Source organism: Pteropus vampyrus, unplaced genomic scaffold (genome assembly GCF_000151845.1).
Source record: "Pteropus vampyrus isolate Shadow unplaced genomic scaffold, Pvam_2.0 Scaffold474, whole genome shotgun sequence".
NCBI classification, from domain to species: domain Eukaryota; kingdom Metazoa; phylum Chordata; class Mammalia; order Chiroptera; family Pteropodidae; genus Pteropus; species Pteropus vampyrus.
Genome location: NW_011889255.1, coordinates 22736 through 28853, shown reverse-complemented (window position 1 = coordinate 28853; position 6118 = coordinate 22736). Strand labels below are relative to the sequence as shown.

Here is a 6118-nt window from a genome sequence, read left to right as displayed (position 1 = left end):
AGAAATACTATTCTGATCGGTTTAAAGCTGTATGTTTTCCCTAAAGCTCTTTGTACGTTCCTCTTCCACAGATTATATATTCTCACATCAATTCAATTACTTTGTAATTAATTTTTTCCCTATACACCTGCAGTTGGGCATTACCTCCTTGACATAATATTGTTTACCTCTGTCCTTTGAAATGTGCTATGAATTAACACACTATCCTTGATTTTATATGATCAGTGTGGAGATGAATGGGATGACTACTTCATTTTATCTTTGTATTAGCCTTTATAAATATTGCTTACAATATGTATGTCTTCACAATTTTTATAGACTCATGAAAATTACATTGCCTAAGTTATTTTACACTTAACAAACTAAATCCAAAATTACTTTGATATTTTAATATCACACTGAACATATTATTTCTGCCTAAATGGAGGACCACATCTATTAATGATTTTTGGGGTTTTTTTTTGGCTTTCTGTGATTCTTAAATATTGATTCTTTCACTCCTTCCATCTCGTTGGCTTATTTTTCTAATGTCATGACATTCACAGGTTTTGAGAGCTATTCTCTATTTGCTCTCATCTAGTAATGGATGAAAATATTGACTAAAACATAGTTAAAATACATATATTTCAATTTCATTAATTTTAATAAATAAATTACCTAAAACATTGAATAAGGCATAACTTTGATTGATATGTGTATATTTGGGGAATGTAGTAACATTAATTATTCAAGTAAAATAAAAGACCAGGAATATTAGAAAAACAGAAAGCAATGGTGGTTGTATAGCAAAGAAGCAAAAAAATATTACATTCATAGGGGATGGTTTAATAAATATTGTCAGGTAAGAAGAGAATGATAAAATCACACTCAATATAAAAATTAGATGTCTTTTAATACTTTTACAATGTAAATTTCTTTTGAGTTAAATAAAGTAAAAAATATTTGGAACATTTTTCACACAAACGTGTTGAACAATAAGCAGAAAATATGATAGTTAAAATATTTTTATAAATATGTTGTGTTTATGTAAACAATCAAAATTTACATGAGAAGCCTATATTCAATAAATTCAAAAAGTAACAAAATCATTAACAATAATAGCTCTCAAGGTTGAAAATATTTGTAGATCTTGTACATGAGATTAATTATTTTTTGAGGTTTTTTTTTATTATAGTGACATTGGTTAATGAAATCCAGTGTTTCAAGTATACAATTCAACAATAAGTCATATATATCTTGCATTGTATGTTCACTGCCCAAAGATTTTTTTTTTTTTGTCACACCTATTTGAAACCTTTCACCCCATCTACCAGGTACCTCTTCCCTATACTCTGGTCACCAGTGTCCATGTCCATGATTCTCTGTTTGTCATATTTGTTTGTTGCTTTTAGGTTTATATCTCCCAAATAAGTGGTATCATGTGGTTTTCAACTTTTTCTGTGTGACTTTTTTCACTTAGCATGATCATTTCAATGTCTATTCATGAGACTAATTAAATGTAGAAGAACTGAACTCGAGAGCAAAGAATAGGACTCAATTACTAAGTATCTAACCCCAAATCTCAGAAGAACTGGATGCATCTCTCAAACATTGTTTCTATTTCTATTTTACTGCAAATTAAAGCATTTAATGAAAGGAATAAAATATTAGTATTTCTGAGTGAAACATCTTGTTTTCATGTATGATTTCATTAAATACTCAGGACAGGGAAAGCAGAAAGCATGCAGCCAACAGCTGCCAGCTAGTGCATAAGAAGCTGGCAGGCTACGCAGGGAAAGAGCAAGCACCTCTGAGAACAGACTGGCCGTTCTACCACAAGCAACTGGGTCCCGGTAACCACTGCGGACCTGTGGGCTGAGAGCATGGCTCACGGCTGCTCAGACACAACCGATACCTTCACAAATATCCGTCTTACCTAAATCACCTACATGGAACATTGAGGACATTCTTGTATGGTCAAGCTGGATGACCTCTTTGTGACAAACCATAATGTTGCTATGCCACAACCCAGATGATTTGCACATCGTAGGTTCTATCTAGTGTGACTTCAGTGACAAGGGTAAGGAAAGAGACATAGAGATTTGCCCAACGTAGGTTCTATCAAGTGTGACTTCAGTGACAACGGTAAGGAAAGGGACTTGGAGAATTTCCCTCTTGAAATTGTAAATGTGGCTGTGTCTTTAGCAAGGCCTGGCTCCCATTTAATTCTTTCAGTGTTCTACTAAGCCAATTTCCTGTCTACCTTCATATTAATAATGCTTAGTTTTAATATTAAGATTAGTTTCATAGATTTTTATTGGAAATTGTTAGGAGATGTTTATACTCAGGAAATCTAAGAGCATATTTTAAATAATACGTGTCAGATTCATCTGTTGAACTCTTCATGCACCGAACTCTGCAGCAGCCAAATATATGTGCACATAGATTTGTGTGTGCGTGAGTCTGGGAGAGACAAAGTAAGAGAATTGGAATTTTGGGGGAAGAAGCGAAGGGTGTAGGATTTAATTGGTACAGGATTTAATGGGTAATGATTTAATTGGTACATTCTAATCAGGCCACAGTTTCCCTGACAGCATGCTTTTGCACAAACTCTCACTATTCTTTAGGTAATATGTATGTGTATAGAGGCAATAAGACAATTAACTGCCGGGGATTTTACAGTAGCAATTAAAGCTACATTTCTTAAAATTAAAATCTTCTCAGGACATCATTTAATACTTAAAAATGGTCATCTATTTTAAATTTAACACATTTCGACATAAGTGATATATAACAATTACATGGAAATCATAAATGGTGGAAAGGAATGTACGAGAAAAGAACAAATGGATATTTACAAATAATTTCAATGGCTAGTTTCATGTGATATTGTGAATTTTTTCTTTAAACAGTCAATATCTTCCTTTTCCTAGGCAAAATGTTATTACAAATAAACCTCATTTATTAGGACCTACTGACGATGTACAATGTTGACATGAAGGTCTCATCATCTCACGTAATTTGGGTAATTTACTTGGGCATTTCAGAACATGGTTACTTAGAAAATATACTAATAAAAAGCTGTTGGCTTGAACCAGCCTTTGAAAGGTCATTAAATACCCTATCTAGTTCAGAAAATTAAATAAAACAATCACAAAAAAGAAGAAATCCTTTTCCTGGTAATTACATCCCAAAAAGCTGCCTTTACTTCCTTATTCCTGAGGCTGTAGATCAGAGGATTTAACATGGGGATCACCATTGTGTAGAACACAGAAGCCACTTTGTCCTGACTTAGGGAGTAGCCAGAACTGGGTCTCAGATAAGTATAGATGGCAGTGGAATAGAACAGAATTATAGGTGTCAAGTGAGAAGCACACATTAAGAACGCTTTGCGCCTCCCCTCCCCGAATGCATGCTAAACATGGAGAAGATAACATCGTAGTAGGAGGTGAGGATGACCAGCAGAGCCCCGATCATATGCACACCAGCAAAGGTGGAAAAGATGCTTTCATTTAGCTATTGTCAGAACATGAGAGCTTAAAAAGTGGAGGGCTGTCACAGAAGAAGTGGAGGATGACATTGGAGCCACAGAATGGCAAGTTGCTTACATAACACGTGTTAACCATAGAGTTCAACAGCCTTGCTGTAAAAGCCCCTGATGCCATATTAAGGCAGACTGTCCAGGACATGACCAAGGAGTAAAGCAGAGGGTTGTTTATGGCCACGTAACGGTCATAGGCCATTAACCCGAACAGGATGCACTCGATCCTGCCTAATGCTATGAAGAAATACATCTGTACAAAGCAGCCAGCGAAGGAGATGGTTTTCCTCTCCGACAATAAATCCACCAGCATTTTTGGGGTGATGGTGGAGGAATAACAGACGTCTACAAAGGACAGGTTGGCCAGGAAGAAGTACATGGGTGTATGAAGTCGGGAGACAGCCCCGATTAAAAGAATCATGCCAACATTCCCCAAACTGTAAGGGTGTATACCACCAAAAACAGAAAGAAGAGGTGATCTATAACTCCAGTGTGTTTGTCAATCCCAAAAGGATGAACGCAGTCACCAAAGTATAATTTGTTTTAACTCAGTCATCAAAGTATAATTTGTTTTACATTTGTTACAAATATAATCTCAAACATGCATTAGGTGTAGATATTTTTCCCTCCAACATTTAGAAGAAATTGCAAAAATGTTGATGAGGATTTTCACACATAGTAAAAAAATAATCTAGGATAATACAGCATAGTAAACAGAGTGACTGAAGAAAGAGGAAAATTAGTGGACAAGTGACAAACATGTAAATTTATTGAGCAATTGCCTACTAAAACTGGTTGTAGTCCTCTCAGAGCACTGGGCAAGTCCACACACTTCTCTTCAGTTTCTGAAAGGGAAATGTATGTTGTTCTAGTTTTTCTCTACCCTCCCACACCCCAAATACAAAGGAAACAGATCACCTGTGGAAGTCTCTCCCATTCTCTGAACAGCTGTGTGGGTTGAACTCAAATCCATTTTTTTTTTTCCTCAAGACCACTATGTTTAATCTTTCACTCCAAGATTTATTCATAGCCTCCCCAAATTCACATTTGACTCAAAGAGTGAAATAGTGACAATTTCAAATGATCAATGTTTGGACATCCATTATGTCCTCAAGAAGGATTTTGTAGTCTTTTAAAAGTCAACTAAATAATTGTTCTCATTGCAAAGCACACTGTTAAATTAATGTCATGTAGCATCAGACACTGTACCTGTCCATCACTGTGACTAACACCATCAAATCCTCAGTTGCTTCCAAGTCTGTCTGACCTGCATAGACTGTGATTTTCTTTTTCTCTATGGTTTTTCATTTGAAATCTTAAAATGAAAAACAGGAGAATTTCATTTTTTAAATGAAATGAAATGCAGTGAAAATTTATATGACTTATTTGAAAGATTTGAAACCCTTTCTGAGTATATACATGTTGCTGCACTTTTATTTTGTTTCCTTAAAGAGAAATGGGTAATCACGGGGACGAGGTAATAGGGTTTAATTCTGGAGTCAATCCTCTAAAGGAAAGTCACATTCTCAAGAGCAAGAAAACAAAGTCAAATGGAAATACATGGAATCATGCATGGCATCACAAAGTTGATCCTGATCTCCGCGTTACTTTAAAGTATTCTGCCAAAGTTAAAAAAAAAAATCGCTTATTACATTGCCTATTTTTTTTTTTAAATTGTAGTCTATTTCAAATGGATGAGTATCCCAGCAACTATTTATTATTTTATCATTATTATTCCCTTTGCCATTGTTTGTGTGTGTGTGTGTTTAGGGTAAGTTCAAACTTCATTTCAACTCTGTTTTTCTTCTTTTATTTTATTATCAGTTTCAAGTATACAGCACATTGGTTAGACATTTATATAATTTATAAAATGATTCCGCTGACTGTTCTTTCTCTCCCCTGGCCCTACACCTAACCATTACATTAATGCTAACTTCATTCCCTATGTTGTGTTCCCCATTTCTGTGACCATCTATCAACTACTGATTGGACTTCTTTAACCCTTCAGCCCCACAAACTGCATTCTCTCTGGCCTTCACCAGATTGTCCTCTATATTTGTGAGTATGTTTCTGATTCCTTTGTTCACTTTGTTCCTTAGATTCTGCATATAAGTGAAGTCATATGGTGTTTATCTTTCTCTGTCTGACGTATTTCACTCAGCATAATAACCTCTAGGTCCATCCATGTTGTTGAGAATGGTTAAGATTTCGTTCTTTTAATGGCTGAGTACTATTCCATTGCATATATGAACCATAAATACATGGAAGGCTTCATGAATCTGCGTGTCATTCTTGCAAGCAGCTTTGCTACTGTTCTGTGTATCGTTCCAATTTTAGTATATGTGCTGCCAAAGTGAGCACCCAACTCTGTTCTTGAGTGAATTTAATGAGAAGAAACTAAAGAAATCCATTGTACAACGTTTAAAGAAATATTCCAGCATATAGAACAATGAGTAGGAAAACCTAACTTCTTTTTTATGAATTCAGAATTGTGTTGTCTTACTGCAATTATTGTCTGATTGCGATCCTACAAGGGGATGAGAGTACAGGCTTCCCAGTTCTCAGTGCAGAAGGAAAACAAGGTGAAATAAAACACAT

General features: G+C 35.2%; 1 non-coding gene and 1 pseudogene across 1 annotated transcript; both read right to left on the bottom strand.

Annotated features, from left to right (window-relative positions):
• Positions 1–3130: 3130 nt before the first annotated feature.
• On the bottom strand, positions 3131–3941 carry LOC105307081 (annotated as a pseudogene).
• A 1834-nt stretch (positions 3942–5775) lies between these two features.
• Positions 5776–5881, bottom strand: LOC111732622. The gene has a single exon (XR_002777632.1). It is a non-coding gene; the product is annotated as a U6 spliceosomal RNA (small nuclear RNA).
• Between the last annotated feature and the right edge of the window lie 237 nt (positions 5882–6118).